We start from the raw sequence: 17,869 nt of genomic DNA, 5'->3' as shown, positions 1-17,869 counted from the left end.
AAAGCTGATCAACATCAGTAGCCATTAGGAAAATCCAAATGAAAACCACAATGAGATACAACTTCACACTAACTAGGATGCCTATATTAATAATTTTTTAAATGGCATTTAATAAGTATTGTTGAGAATGTGGAGAAAGTGGAACCCTTGTACATTGCTGGTGGGAATGTAAAATGTTACAGTCACTGTGGAAAAGAGTTTGGCCATACCTTAGTAAATTAAACATAGAATTACCATATGACCCAGCATATGACTTCAATATATCTGAGGTATTAAAATTTCCAGGGGTGGGTATGGGTAATGGGGAAAATATTGTCTAAAAAGCCTCCTTAGAAGGGTAAGAAATACAAGGTATTATAATATCAAAATGGCTTTTTTTTTCAATTAGACCAGTGAATGGCGAACAGTGACATCTCACAATTTCAAGTATTTATTGGCCATTATTATATTTGTGATTGGGTGATATGGCTTTTTAAATTCCTTATAAATATTTGGAGGTAGTAGTGTTTATTGATTTACAAGAGCTTTTACATAATATATTAGATGTATTAACAGTTTGACATACATATTGTTATATGGACACTATTTTATGCAGCCAAATCTCTTAATCTCTTTTGTATTTTCCCCTTTTACTGTCATATGTAGGGAGTCCTTTACCATGCCAATATTATGTAACTTTTTAAATAGACTTCATTTTTGGGAGCAGATTTAGGTTCACAGCAAAACTGAACAGAAGGTACAGAGATTTCCCATATGCCCCTTGCCCCCACACATTAGCCTACCCCATTATCAACATCCCCCCACAAGAATGGTACATTTGTTACAACTGATGAACCTACATTGACATATCATGATCACCTAAAGTCTATAATTTACATTAAGGTTAACTATTCATGTATATTATATGGGTTTGGATAAATGTATATTGACATGTATCCACCATTATAATATCATACAAAATGTTTCACTGCCCTAAAAGTCCTCCATGCTCCACCTATTAATAACTCTCTCTCCCTTAACCCATGGCAATCACTGAAATTTTTACTGTTTCCACAGTTTTGCCTTTTCCAGAATGTCAAATAGTAGTAATTATATATTATGTATCCTTTTCAGATTTACTTCTTTCACTTAGTAATATGCATTTAAGTTTCCTCCATGTCTTTTCATGTCTTGATAGATTATTTCTTTTAGTAATGATAATTTTCCATTGTCTGGATTTACCAAAGTTTATTTATCCATTTACCTGGGCACCTTGGTTGCTTCCAAGATTTAGCAATTATGAATAAAGCTGCTATAAACAATCTTGTGCAGGTTTTTGCGTGGACACAAGTTTTCACCTGCTTTGGGTAAATTCTAAGGAATATGATTGCTGGATGATATGGTAGGAGTATGTTTAGTTTTGTAAGAAACTGCCAAACAGCCTTCAAGAGTGTCTGTACCATTCTGCATTCCCTCTAACATTGAGCAAGAATTCCTGTTCCTCCACATCCTCAACAGCATTTGGTTTTGTCAGTGTTCTGGATTTTGGTCATTCTAATAGGTGTGTAATAGAATCCCATAATTGTTTTAAATTGCATTTCCCTGATAATATACGATGTTGAGCATCTTTTCATATGTTTATTTGTCATGTATATCTTTTTTGGTGAGGTGTCTGTTAATGTACTTGACCCATTTAATTGCGTTGTTTGCTGCTTACTGTTGAGTTTTTAGAGTTATTTGTATATTTTGGGTAATAGTCCTCTATCAGATATGTTTTTTACAAATATTTTCAACCACTTTGTGACTTGTCTTCTCATTCTCTTGACAGTGTCTTTTGCAGAGCAGAATTTTAAAATTTCAACAAAGTCCAGATTATCAATTATTTCTTTCATGGACTGTGCTTTTAGTGTTGTATCTAAAAAGTCAACACTAAACCCAAGGTCATCTAGATTTTCTCTTATGTCAGCTTATAGGAGTTTTATAGTTTTTCATTTAAAATTTAGCCCTGTGATCCATTCTGAGTTAATTTTTGTGAAGGATATAAGGTCTGTACCTCATAGATTAAGTTTTTTGCATGTGGATGTCCAGATGTTTCAGCACCATTTATTGAGGAGACTAACTTTTCTCCATCCTATTGCATTTAGCCCTTTGTCGAAGATCAGTTGACTATATTTATGCCAGTATATTTCTGGACTCTCTATCCTGTTCCATTTATCTATTTGTCTATTCTTTTGCCAGTATCACACCATCCTGATTACTAAGTCTTGAAGTCAGGTAATATCAGTCCTCTGACTCTGTTCTCCTTCAGTACTGAGTTGGCTATTCTGGGTCTTTTGCTTCTTCATGTAAACTTTAGTATCATATAAACTTGCTAGGAGTTTGATTGGGACTGCATTGAACCGATAAATCAGGTTGAGAAGAACTGACAGTATTGAGTCATCCTACCCATAAACGTTGAGTGTTTCTCCATTTATTTAGCTCTTCTTTGAATTATTTCATAGGAGTTTTGTAGTTTTCCTCATATAGATCTTACACATATTATGTTAGATTTATATATAAGTATTTCATCTTTTAGGTGCTAATGTAGATCTGTAATTTCAAGTTCCACTTTTTCATTGCTGGTGTTTAGGAAAACAATGGACATTGTAATATTAATCTTGCATCCTGCAACTTTGCTATAATCACTTATTAGTTCAGAAGCATTTTGTTGATTCAGATTTTCTACGTAGATAATGATAACATTTGTGAACAAAGAGATTTTTTTTTCTTTTTGGACGTGCCATATGACTTGTGGGATCTCAGTTCTCTGACCAGGGACTGAACCCAGGCCATGGCAGTGAAAGCCTGGAGTCCTAACCACTAGGTCATCAGGGAACTCCCCAGTTTTATTATTATTATTTTTTGCTCTAAATCTGTATCCCTTTTATTTCCTTTTCTTGTTTTATTGCATTAGCAAGGACTTCCAATATGATGTTAAAAGCAGTGATGAAAGGAAACATCTTTACCCTGTTCCTGATCTCTTTGGGAAAGGTTCTAGTTTCTCACCATTATATATGATACTAGCTGTAGGCTTTTTGTAGATACTTTTTATCAATCTAAGGAAGTTCCCCTCTTTTCTTAGTTTTAAAGTTTTTATCATGAATGGGTGTTACATTTCTATCAAATGCTTTTTTCTGTATCCACTGATATGATCATGTGATGTTTCTTTTTTAGCTTGTTGATGTGATGGATTACATTAATTGATTTTTGAAAATTGAACCAGGCTTTCATACATCGAAAAATCCCACTTAGTCATGGTATATAACTTATTGTACAAAGATCTTGATTTACTTTTGTAACAAAGGAGAAAGGGTTTTTAAAAAAGTTAACCCATCTGATTGTTTTAGGTGTATGTTTTGGGTGGGAACCTGGGCTTATTTCCTATCAATAGTTAATCTGTTGTCACAATATGTCTAGGATATTTCATTCCATTCTCCTCTCATTCAGAATGTCACTTTATCTACTGTTTCTGCAATGAGCCTGTATTTTCATGACTTCTGCATTTAAATTCTTCACCGTATTCCATATATTAGTAACAATCTTTCTAGTAAACAAATTAAAAATACCAGAGCTGGTGGACTTCTAAATGGAGTTTTTGCTTCCCTCTGAAGGGATCAGATTTTTGTCCACATATCCTATAATGAAATATTCCATGTCAATACTCTTGCTAAAGTGAATATATGGACTGTTTTTCAATAGGTGGCAAACTGTTTGTTACCAGTTTGCAAAGACATAACTAGCTTTCATCAAAATGTAAACGTACTCATAGCTACTTTCATCAAGAAAATTTTGCTACAAAAATAATGTGTGCTTTGATGTAGTCCATTCAAATTTTGGCACAAATTCCTTTTTTTCATTTTAGACTGGCACTTTGGGTAGCATCACTCAAGAATGATCATATGAGAGGAACATCAGCAAGATGGTGAAACAGGTGGTCCCTGGATTCAGTCACCCTCTCAGAAAGTCAATTAGCATTTATCAGAGACAAGACACTTTTGTGAATATCCCAGAACCTGGGGGTGAGGCTGAAGCATTCCCTTGGACAGAAAAAAAAAAAAGGCCAGAAAAACTACATTAGAAAAGATAGACGAGCAATTTCACTTTCATTGCATTGCCCCGCCTCCAGCCCAGCAGAATGCCACACTGAGGGTCCCTCTGGGTTTATGGCTACTCCAGCATGAAAAAGAGAGCTCAAGCTGGACATCCAGGTTCCCCAGCAGTGTTAGACGATTCCTGGGAGTCCCACTTCAGTCTTACTTCATGGGGATCACTAGGGGAACCAGTGGGCCTAGACTACAGGGGATCTGCTAGAGATGAAAAGGGGGTGAGGCTCACAGCAACCAGCAAGCAGATCTTGGCAGACTGTATTCCAACTGGCAGCAGCTCCTGTGCAGAGAGCTCAGCCATCTTCAGAACCGTGCCAGTGGACTCAAGTCGGCAGGGAGCTTGGCTGGCAGTTCTGCCTGGTTTAGGTCCTCAGCCAACAGGCTGTCCCACGGAGTCCATCATATGACTTCACTTGGACAGAGTGGCAAGCCAGTAGCCCTGCCCAACTTCTAAGCATAGTCTCCAGTCCCACCCAACCAGTAAGCCTGGCTAGAGACCCCAAGCAACTACAGAGCCCATCCTATGGCCCACTGAGGCAGTGAGTCAAGCCAGCAGTCCTGCTCAACTTTGGAGCATGGCTTCTAGCCTCTCCTGAGCTGGGAGCCCAAACAGCAACCTCAGATTATAGCCCATGACCCCCATCCAGGCAGAGAGCCAAACCAACAGCCCCATCAAACTACAGAATATAGCATCTGGTCCCGCTTGACCAGGGAATATAAGCTGTGACACCATGTAGCCATGGCACACAGTCTATAGCTCCACACAGGCAGAGAGCCAAGCTGAATTCCCTGCCAAATTGTTGGGCATAGCCTCCAGCCCTGCCCAATCAGGAAGCCTGGCCAGAGGTCCTGGACTGTGGACCACATTCTTCAGCCCCACTTGGGCAGGAAGCCAAGCAAGTAGCCCTGCCCAACTGTGGAGGATAGCCTCTGCCTCGCCCCACCCTCCTCTAAGTGGGGAACCTGAATAATAACCTCGGACAGCCACAGAGCCCATTCTACAGGGCTATAAATGAATGGGTGGTCAAACCAGCAGCCCCACCTAACTGTGGAACAGGGCTTGCAGCTTCACCCAACAAGGGTGCCTGGGTAGCAACCCTGCTCAGCCATAATGTCCAGCCTATGGTACTGCCCAATTGGTGAACACAGCCTACTGCCTCATATGGGTAAGGAGCCTAACGACCAGCTCTGCCTAATCATGGAGCATCTACCATTGCCTCACTTGTCTAGGGAGAACAGAAAGCCATCCCACCCAACTGCACAGCACATCCTACAACCTCACAGAACTGCAGAGTATAGCTGGTGGCCATGCCAGACTAGGGAGCCTGGTCAAGTACCCCATTGGAGAGCCTACGCTATGGCCCTGGCCAACTGTAAGGCAAAGCTTATGGCTTTTCCTGATTATAGACAGCCTGAGGCCTGGTCTAATCATGAAACCCAGACTACTGGCCCACCTGACTCTGGAGCCCAGCTAGCAGGTATGTCCAACCAGGGAGCCCTGACAGCAGCCCTGCCCTAACATGGAGGCCAGCCAGCAGGCTTAACTGACCATGGAGCATAGCCATTGGCCACCACTCCCCTGATCTCACAGTATGGGAAGTGGTCCTACCAAACTAGAGACCGTGATAGCAAGCCCTCTCTGCCCATGGACACTATAAGTGGTACATCCAGAACCCCAAACTGGACTGACTGATAAACAACTTTCCCTGCTAAATTGCATCTGTAAAGGTTAGAAGAAGAGACCGCTTCCTCAGTTACACAGATACTAACATACGAACACAAGGATCATGAAGGATCATGTAAACATGACACTACCAAAGAAAACTAATAAAGCTCCAATAACTGACCCTAAAAAAATGGAGATCTAAGAAATGATTGATGACAAATAATTCAGAATAATCCTCTTAAAGAAGTTCAGTGAACTACATGAAAACACAACTGGAAAACTGAACAAAACTAGGAAAACAATACATGAACATAACTAGAAATTCCACAAAGAAATACAAACCATTAAAAACAACAACAACAGAAATCCTAGAGCTGAAAAATACAATGACTGAATTGAAGAATTCAATACAGAGCTTCAGCAACAGACTTGATGAAGCAAAATAAAAAATCCGACTTGAAGACATGTCATTTGAAATTATCAGGTCAGAGGAGCAAAAAGAAAAAAGAATGAAAAAGAGAGAAGAAAGCATACAGGACTTAAAGATCACCTTAAGGTGAAACAATATATCTGGGATTGTGGGAATCCCAGAAGGAGAGAGAAAGAAAGGGATAAATGTTTATTTAAAGAAATAATGGCTGCAAATGTCCAAACTTGGGGAGAGAAAAGGACATTGAGATTCACAAGGCCCAAAATTCCTTACATAGGATGAACATGAAAAGGGCTACACCAAGATACATTATAATTAAATTGTAAAAAGTTAAAGACAAAGAATTTTGAAAGCAAAAGGGAAAAGAAACTTGTTACATACGAGGGAGCCCCATAAGATTATCAGTGGATTTTGCAGCAGAAACCTTGCAAGCCAGGAGAGTACAGGAAGATACATTTAAAATATTGAAAGAAAAAAGTCAACCAAGAGTACTATATCCAGCAAAGCTGTCCTCAGATATAAAGGAGAGATAAAGATGTTCCCAAACAAACAACTGATGAAGGAGTTCATCAGCACTAGACTTGGCTTCCAAGGAATACTAAAGGGAGTTCTTCAAGCTGAAAAGAAATGATACCATTTAACAGTGTAAAACATATGAATGAGTAAAACTCATTGCTGAAGGTACATACTCAGATTCTCTAATATTGTAATGGTGATGTATAAAACAATTTCAACTCTAAAATTTTTTTAAAAACCTTATATATATGACAGCAAGAGAAGAAAGGAAGAGACTACAAAAGCCAGAAAACAACAGAATGGCACTGGTAAGTCCTAACCTATCAATATTATTTTAAAGAGAAATGGATTGAACTCTCCAATCAAAAGACACAGATAACTTAGGCAAAACATTTTCTGACATAAATCATAGCAATACTTTCTTAAATCAGTCTCCCAAAGCAAAAGAAATAAAAGCCAAAGTAACAAATGGGCCCTAATCAAACTTATAAGCTTTTGCACAGCAAAGGAAACCATAAACAAAAAGAAAAGACAACCTACAGACTGGGAGAAAATATTTGCAAACAATGCAACCAACAGGGGATTAAATTCCAAAATATACAAACAGCTCACACAGCTCAATATAAAAAACAAACAACCCAATCAAAAATTGGGCAGAAGACCTAAATAGACATTTCTCCAAAGAAGACACACAGATGGTCGAAAGGCATGTGAAAAGGAATACTCAACATTGCTAATTATTAGCAAAATGCAAATCAAAACTATAATGAGGTATCACCCCACACCAGTCAGAATGACCATTATCAAAAAGTCTACAAATAATAAATGCTGCAGAGGATGTGGAGAAAAGGGAACCCTTGTACACTGTTGGTGGGAATGTAAATTGGTACAGCCACTATGGAGAGCAGTATGGACGTTCCTTAGAAAACTAAAAATAGAGCTACCATATATTCCAGCAATCCCACTCCTAGGCATGTATCTCGAAAAGGCAAAAATTCTAATTTGAAAAGATACACACACCCCAATGTTCAAAGTAGCACTATTTACAATAGCCAAGACTTGGAAGCAACCTAAGTGTCCACTGACAGATGAATGGATAAAGAAGATGTGGCATATATATACAATGGAATATTAGTCAGCCATAAAAAAGAATGAAATATTGCCATTTGCAGCAACATGGATGGACCTAGAGATTATCATACTAAGTGAAGTAAGTCAGACAAAGACAAATATCATATAATATTATTTATATGTGATATCTTAAAAATGATACAAATGAACTTATTTACAAAACAGAAACAGACTCATAGACACAGGAAACAAACTTATGGTTACTGAAGGGGAAAGGGGGGGAGGGATAAATTAGGAGTTTGGGGTTAACAGATACACACTACTATATATAAAATAGATAAACAACAAGGTCCTACTGTATAGCTCAGGGAACTATATTCAATGTCTTGTAATAACTATAATGGAAAAGAATCTGAAAAAGAATATATATAAATAACTGAATCACTATTCTGTACACATGAAACACAACATTGCAAATCAACTATATTTCAGTTTAAAAAAGAATTATTAAAAAAGACATAGAATGGCTGAATGGATTTAAAAAAATAACAAGATACAATGATATGCTACCTATGAGAGATTCACATTAGCTCTAAGGACAGACATATGCTGAAAGTGAATGGATAGAAAAGATATTCCAAGCAAATGGGAACAAAAAGAACAGAGGTGGCTATACATGTATCAAGCAAAATAGACTTTAAGTTAAAAGTGCTTACAAGAGACAAATAAGATCATTATATAATGAAAAAGGGGTCAATTAATAAAGATGTAACAGTTGTAAATATTTATGCACCTAACATCAGAGCACTTAGTATTTAAAGCAAATGTTAACAGAATTGAAAGGAGAAATAAACAGCAATACAATAATAGTAGGTGACATTAGTACTCCACTCCTAACAATGGATACATCATTCAGGCAAAAAATCAATGGGGGAAAAGCAAATTTGAACAACACTATAGATCAAATGTACCTACCACACATATACAGAACATTCTATCCAACAGCAGCAGAATACACATTCTTCTCAAGTGTACATGGAACAACCTCCAGGAAAGATCATATGTTAGGCCACAAAACAAGTCTTAACAAATTCAAAATTATTGAAATCATACCAAGAATCTTTTTCTACCACAATGGTATGAAACTAGAACTCAGTAACAGGAGGAGAACTGGAAAATTCACAAATTTGTGGAAATTAAATAACACATTCCTACTCCTGAACAACCAATGAATCAAAGAAGAAATCTAAAAGGAAATTTTAAAAATCTTGACACCAATGAAAATAGGAACACAATATACCAAAAGTTATGGGAGGCAGCAAAATTATTTCTGAATGTTTATAGTTATAAATTTTCATTTTGAGAAAAAAAGAAAGATCTCAAATAAACAACCTAACACTACACTTCATAAAACTAGAATAAGAACTAAGCCTAAAATTAGCTGAAAGAAGTAAATAATAAAGATTAGAGCAGACAGAAATATCTGCAATAAAGAAAACAATAGAGAGAATTAACCAAGATGGCGGCGTAGAAGGACGTTCTCTCACTCCCTCTTGCGAGAGCACCAGAATCACAACTGGCTGCTGGACAATCATCGACAGGAAGACACTGGATTTCACCAAGGAGGATACCCTATGTCCAAGGAGAGAGGAGAAGCCACAGTGAGACGGTAGGAGGGGCGCAATCAAAGTAAAATCAAATCCCGTAACTGCTGGGTGGGTGACTCACAGACTGGCGAACACTTATACCACAGAAGTCCACCCACTGGAGTGAAGGTTCTGAGCCCCACGTCAGGCTTCCCAACCTGGGGGTCTGGCAACGGGAGGAGGAATTCATAGAGAATCAGACTTTGAAGCCTAGTGGGAATTGATTGCAGGACTTTGACAGGACTGGGGGAAGCAGAGACCCCACTCTTGGAGGGTGCACACAAAATAGTGTGTGCATCAGGACCCAGGGGAAGGAGCACTGACCCTGGGGGAGACTGAAACAGACACACCTGCTGGTGTTTGGGGGTCTCCTGCAGAGGCGGGGGCTGGCTCTGTTTCACCGTGGGGACAAGGACACTGGCAGCGGAGGTTCTGGGAAGTACTCCTTGGCGTGAGCCCTCCCAGAGTCTGCCATTAGCCCCACCAAAGAGCCCGGGTAGGCTCCAGTGTTGGGTTGCCTCGGGCAAAACAACCAACAGGGAGGGAACCCAGCCCCACCCATCAACAGTCAAGTGGATTAAAGTTTTACGGAGCTCTGACCGCCACAGCAATAGTCAGCTCTACCCACCACCAGAGCCTCCCATCAAGCCTCTTAGATAGCCTCAACCACCAGAGGGCAGACAGCAGAAGCAAGAAAAACTACAATCCTGCAGCCTGTGGACCAAAAACCACAGTTACAGAAAGATAGAGAAGATGAAAAGGCAGAGGGCTATGTACCAGATGAAGGAACAAGAAAAAACCCCAGAAAAACAACTAAATGAAGTGGAGATAGGCAACCTTCCAGAAAAAGAATTCAGAATAATGATAGTGAAGATGATCCAGGACCTCGGAATAAGAATGGAGGCAAAGATTGAGAAGATGCAAGAAATGATTAACAAAGACCTAGAAGAATTAAAGAACAAACAAACAGAGATGACCAATACAATAACTGAAATGAAAACTACACTAGAAGGAAGCAATAGCAGAATAACTGAGGCAGAAGAATGGATAAGTGACCTGGAAGACAGAATGGTGGAATTCACTGCAGCGGAACAGACTAAAGAAAAAAGAATGAAAAGAAATGAAGACAGCCTAAGAGACCTCTGGGACAACATTAAACGCAACAACATTCACATTATAGGGGTCCCAGAAGGAGAAGAGAGAGAGAAAGGACCAGAGAAAATATTTGAAGAGATTATAGTCGAAAACTTCCCTAACATGGGAAAGGAAATAGCCACCCAAGTCCAGGAAGCGCAGAGAGTCCCATACAGAATAAACCCAAGGAGAAACACGCCGAGACACATAGTAATCAAAGTGGCAAAAATTAAAGACAAAGAAAAATTATTGAAAGCAGCAAGGGAAAAACGACAAATAACATACAAGGGAACTCCCATAAGGTTAACAGCTGATTTCTCAGCAGAAACTCTGCAAGCCAGAAGGGAGTGGCATGATATACTTAAAGTGATGAAAGGGAAGAACCTACAACCAAGATTACTCTACCCGGCAAGGATCTCATTTAGATTTGATGGAGAAATCAAAAGCTTTACAGACAAGCAAAAGCTAAGAGAATTCAGCACCACCAAACCAGCTCTACAACAAATGCTAAAGGAATTTCTCTAAGTGGGAAACACAAGAGAAGAAAAGGACCTACAAAAACAAACCCAAAACAATTAAGAAAATGGTCATAGGAACATACATATCGATAATTACCTTAAACGTGAATGGATTAAATGCTCCAACCAAAAGACACAGGCTTGCTGAATGGATACAAAAACAAGACCCATATATATGCTGTCTACGAGAGACCCACTTTAGACCTAGGGACACATACCGACTGAAAGTGAGGGGATGGAAAAAGATATTCTATGCAAATGAAAATCAAAAGAAAGCTGGAGTAGCTATACTCATATCAGATAAAATAGACCTTAAAATAAAGAATGTTACAAGAGACAAGAAAGGACACTACATAATGATCAAGGGATCAATCCAAGAAGAAGATATAATAATTATAAATATATATGCACCCAACATAGGAGCACCTCAATACATAAGGCAACTGCTAACAGCTATAAAAGAGGAAATCGACAGTAACACAATAAGAGTGGGGGACTTTAACACCTCACTTACACCAATGGACAGATCATCCAAAATGAAAATAAATAAGGAAACAGAACCTTTAAATGACACAAAAGACCAGATAGATTTAATTGATATTAATAGGACATTCCATCCAAAAACAGATTACACGTTCTTCTCAAGTGAGCACAGAACATTCTCCAGGATAGGTCACATCTTGGGTCACAAATCAAGCCTCAGTAAATTTAAGAAAATTGAAATCATATCAAACATCTTTTCTGACCACAACGCTATGAGATTGGAAATGAATTACAGGGAAAAAAACGTAAAACACACAAACACATGGAGGCTAAACAATACGTTACTAAATAACCAAGAGATCACTGAAGGAATCAAAGAGGAAATCAAAAAATACCTAGAGACAAATGACAATGAAAACACGACGACCCAAAACCTACGGGATGCAGCAAAAGCGGTTCTAAGAGGGAAGTTCATAGCTATACAAGCCTACCTCAAGAAACAAGAAAAATCTCAAGTAAACAATTTAACCTTACACCTAAAGAAACTAGAGAAAGAAGAACAAACAAAACCCAAAGTTAGCAGAGGGAAAGAAATCATAAAGATCAGAGTGGAAATAAATGAAATAGAAACAAAGAAAACAATAGCAAAGATCAATAAAACTAAAAGCTGGTTCTTTGAGAAGATAAACAAAATTGATAAGCCATTAGCCAGACTCATCAAGAAAAAGAGGGAGAGGACTCAAATCAATAAAATCAGAAATGAAAAAGGAGAAGTTACAACAGACACCGCAGAAATAGAAAGCATCCTAAGAGACTACTACAAGCAACTTTATGCCAATAAAATGGACAACCTGGAAGAAATGGACAAATTCTTAGAAAGGTATAACCTACCAAGACTGAACCAGGAAGAAACAGAAAATATGAACAGACCAATCACAAGTAATGAAATTGAAACTGTGATTAAAAATCTTCCAACAAACAAAAGTCCAGGACCAAATGGCTTCACAGGCGAATTCTATCAAACATTTAGAGAAGAGCTAACACCTATCCTTCTCAAACTCTTCCAAAAAATTGCAGAGGAAGGAACACTCCCAAACTCGTTCTATGAGGCCACCATCACCTTGATACCAAAACCAGACAAAGACACCACAAAAAAAGAAAATTACAGACCAATATCACTGATGAATATACATGCAAAAATCCTCAACAAAATACTAGCAAACAGAATCCAACAACACATTAAAAGGATCATACACCACGATCAAGTGGGATTTATCCCAGGGATGCAAGGATTCTTCAATATACGCAAATCAATCAATGTGATACACCATATTAACAAATTGAAGAATAAAAACCATATGATCCTCTCAATAGATGCAGAAAAAGCTTTGGACAAAATTCACACCCATTTATGATAAAAATTCTCCAGAAAGTTGGCATAGAGGGAACCTACCTCAACGTAATAAAGGCCATATATGACAAACCCACAGCAAACATCATTCTCAACGGTGAAAAACTGAAAGCATTTCCTCTAAGATCAGGAACGAGACAAGGATGTCCACTCTCACCACTATAATTCAACATAGTTCTGGAAGTCCTAGCCACGGCAATCAGAGAAGAAAAAGAAATAAAAGGAATCCAAATTGGAAAAGAAGAAGTAAAATTGTCACTGTTTGCAGATGACATGATACTATACATAGAGAATCCTAAAACTGCCACCAGAAAACTGCTAGAGCTAATTAATGAATATGGTAAAGTTGCAGGATACAAAATTAATGCACAGAAATATCTTGCATTCCTATACATTAATGTTGAAAAATCTGAAAGAGAAATTATGGAAACACTCCCATTTACCGTTGCAACAAAAAGAATAAAATACCTAGGAATAAACCTACCTAGGGAGACAAAAGACCTGTATGCAGAAAACTATAAGACACTGATGAAAGAAATTAAAGATGATACCAACAGATGGAGAGATATACCATGTTCTTGGATTGGAAGAATCAACATTGTGAAAATGACTATACTACCCAAAGCAATCTACAGATTCAATGCAATCCCTATCAAATTACCAATGGCATTTTTTACAGAGCTAGAACAAATCATTTTAAAATTTGTATGGAGACACAAAAGACCCCGAATAGCCAAAGCAGTCTTGAGGGAAAAAAAACGGAGCTGGAGGAACCAGACTCCTTGACTTCAGACTATACTACAAAGCTACAATAATCAAGACAATATGGTACTGGCACAAAAACAGAAACATAGATCAATGGAACAGGATAGAAAGCCCAGAGATAAACCCATGCACCTATGGTCAACTAATCTATGACAAAGGAGGCAAAGATATACAATGGAGAAAAGACAGTCTCTTCAATAAGTGGTGCTGGGAAAACTGGACAGCTACATGTAAAAGAATGAAATTAGAATTCTCCCTAACACCATACACAAAAATAAACTCAAAGTGGATTAGAGACCTAAATGAAAGACTGGACACTATAAAACTCTTAGAGGAAAACATAGGAAGAACACTCTTTGACATAAATCACAGGAAGATCTTTTTTGATCCACCTCCTAGAGTAATGGAAATAAAAACAAAAATAAACAAATGGGACCTAATGAAACTTCAAAGCTTTTGCACAGCAAAGGAAACCATAAACAAGACGAAAAGACAACCCTCAGAATGGGAGAAAATATTTGCAAATGAATCAACGGACAAAGGATTAATCTCCAAAATATATAAACAGCTCATGCAGCTCAATATTAAAGAAACAAACACCCCAATCCAAAAATGGGCAGAAGACCTAAATAGACATTTCTCCAAAGAAGACATACAGACAGCCACGAAGCACATGAAAAGATGCTCAACATCACTAATTATTAGAGAAATGCAAATCAAAACTACAATGAGGTATCACCTCACACCAGTTAGAATGGGCATCATCAGAAAATCTACAAACAACAAATGCTGGAGAGGGTGTGGAGAAAAGGGAACCCTCTTGCACTGTTGGTGGGAATGTAAATTGATACAGGCACTATGGAGAACAATATGGAGGTTCCTTAAAAAACTAAAAATAGAACTACCATATGACCCAGCAATCCCACTACTGGGCATATACCTAGAGAAAACCATAATTCAAAAAGACACATGCACCCGAATGTTCATTGCAGCACTATTTACAATAGCCAGGTCATGGAAGCAACCTAAATGCCCATCAACAGATGAATGGATAAAGAAGATGTGGTACATATATACAATGGAATATTACTCAGCCATAAAAAGGAACAAAATTGGGTCATTTGTAGAGACGTGGATGGACCTAGAGACTGTCATACAGAGTGAAGTAAGTCAGAAAGAGAAAAACGAATATCGTATATTAACGCATGTATGTGGAACCTAGAAAAATGGTACAGATGAGCCGGTTTGCAGGACAGAAGTTGAGACACAGATGTAGAGAACAGACATATGGACACCAAGGGGGGAAAACTGCGGTGGGGTGGGGATGGTGGTGTGCTGAATTTGGCGATTGGGATTGACATGTATACACTGATGTGTATAAAATTGATGACTAATAAGAATCTGCAGTATAAAAAAACAAACAAAACAACGAATACTAAAAAAAAAAAGAAAAAGAAAACAATAGAAAATATCAACAAAACTAAGAATTGTGTTTTGAAAGATAAACAAAATTGACAAACTTTTAGCTAGACTAACCAAGAAAAAAAGAAAGAGGACTCAAATAAATAAAATTATAAATGAAAGAGGAGACATTACAACTGATACCACAGAAATACAAAGGATCATAAGAGACTACTATGAACAATTATACACCAACAAATTGGATAAACTGCATAATCCCTACAAACATGCAACTTACCAAGACTGAATCATGAAGAAATAGAAAATCTGAACAGACTAATAATGAGTAAAGAGATCAAATCAGTAATCAAACACCTCTCAACAGATAAAAGCCCAGTACCAGATGGCTTCTGTGATGAATTCTACCAAATATTTAAAGAAGAATTAATGCCAATATTTCTCAAAAATTGAAGAGAGGGAACACTCCCAAACTCAATTGATGAGGCCACCATCACTGTCATACCAAAGCCAAAGAAGGACACTACAAGAAAAGAAAATTAGATGAGTTGAAAAAGAATATATATGTATAACTGAATTACTGTGCTGTACACCTGAAACTAACATGACATTGTAAATCAACTAGACTTTAATTAAAAAATCAAAAAAATAAAAAACAATGCCACAAAAATTTTTTTAATTAAAAAAAGTAAAGAAAATTACAAGCCAATATCCATGATGAAAATACATGCAAATGCAAATATTCTGAACAAAATGCTAGCAAACTGAATTCAACAGTACATTGAAAGGATCATATTCCACGATCAAGTGAGATTTATCTCTGAGATGAAAGCATTCTTCACCATATGCAAATCAATAAATGAGATCCACTACATTAACAGAATGAAGGATAAAAATCATATGATCTTAATAGATGTAAAAAAAGTATTTGAAAAAATTCAACACCCTTTCATGATAAACTCTCAAAAATAGGGTATACAAGGACGTACCTCAACATAATAAAGGCCATACATGAGAAGCTCATAGCTAATATTATAGTCAATGGTGAAAGCATTTCCTTTAAGATCTGGAACAAGACAAGTGTGCCCACTCTGACTACCCCTATTCAATATAGTACTGGAAGTCCTAGCCAGAGAAATTAGGGAATAAAAAGCAACCCAATTGGAAAGGAATAAGTACAACTGTCTGTGTTTGCACATGAAATAAACTTATATTTAGAAAAGCCTAAAGACTCAACCAAAAAACTGCTGGAATGAATTTGGTAAAGTTTCGGGTTACACAATCAACACAGAAAAATCAGTTGTGTTTCTATACACTAACAACAAACTATCTGAAAAATAAAGAAAGAAAACAATTGCAATTACAATAGCATCAATAACAGTAAAATTCTTAGGAATAAATTTAAATAAGTGAAAGATCTGTACATTGAAAGCTATAAGACTTTGATAAAAAGAAAGTGAAGAACAAACGAATAAATGGAAATATATCCTGTGTCCATTGATCAGAATAATTAATATTGTTAAAATGTCCATACTACCCAAAGTGATCTATAGATTTAATGAAATCCCTATCAAAATTCCTATAGAATTTTAAACAAAAAAACAACCCTAAAATTCGTATGGAACCACAAGCAACCAATGCAGTCCTGAAAAAAAAAGAACAAAACTAAAGGAATTACACTTTGTAATTGCAAACTTTATTACAAAGCTATAGAATCATAACACTATGGTACTGGCATAAAGACAGACATGTAGACCAATGGAACAGAATCAAGAGCCCAGAAATAAACCCACACATATACAGTAAACTAATATTTGACAAGAAAGCCAAGAAAAATCAATGGGAAAATATAGTCTCTTCAATACATTGTCCTGGGAAAAGTGGATATTCACATGCAAAAGAATGAAACTGAACCCCTACCTTACACCACTCATAAAAATTCACTTGAAATGGATTAAATGTCACACCCGAAACAGTAAAACTCCTAAAAGAAAACATAGGGAAAAGGCTCCTTGGCATTGGTCTTGGCAAAAAAAATTCTTTATATGACACCAAAATCACAAGGAACAAAAGTAAAAGTAAACAAGTGGACTACATCAAACTAAAAAGCTTCTGCACAGAAAAAGAAATGATCAACAAAATGAAAAGACAACCTACAGAATGGGGAAAAACATTTGCAAAACCTGTATCTGAAAACAGTTTAATATCTAAAATATATAAGGAAATCATATAACTGAATAGTAAAAATAATAATAATAATCTGATTTTAAAATGGGTAAAGGACCTGAATAGACAGTTTTCTACAAAAGAGATACAAACGGCCAACAGTTCCATGAAAAGATGACATCACTAATGTCATGAAAAGATGACATCACTAGTCATCAGAGAAATGCAAATCAAAACCACAGTGAGGTATCACTTCAACCTGTTAGAATGACTATTATCAAAAAGACAAGAGATAATACGTGTTGATGAGAATATAGAGAAAAGCAAACTCTTATACACTGTTAGTAGGAATGTAGGTTAGTGCAGCCACTATGGAAGACAGCATGGAGGCTTTTAAAAAAAATTAAAAATAAATTACCACATGATCCAGTAATCCCACTTTTGGGTATATATTCAAAGGAAATGAAATCACCATATCTAAGAGATATCTATTCTACCATGTTCATTGAAGCATTATTCA

The 17,869-nt window shown here is 37.1% G+C and overlaps 1 protein-coding gene across 1 annotated transcript in view; it reads right to left on the bottom strand.

Annotated features, from left to right (window-relative positions):
* Positions 1-17,869, bottom strand: part of ARMCX5 (armadillo repeat containing X-linked 5) — a 139,309-nt gene that overhangs the window by 55,173 nt on the left and 66,267 nt on the right.

Source organism: Eschrichtius robustus, chromosome X (genome assembly GCF_028021215.1).
Source record: "Eschrichtius robustus isolate mEscRob2 chromosome X, mEscRob2.pri, whole genome shotgun sequence".
NCBI lineage: Eukaryota > Metazoa > Chordata > Mammalia > Artiodactyla > Eschrichtiidae > Eschrichtius > Eschrichtius robustus.
This window is presented reverse-complemented; position numbering and strand designations above follow the sequence as displayed.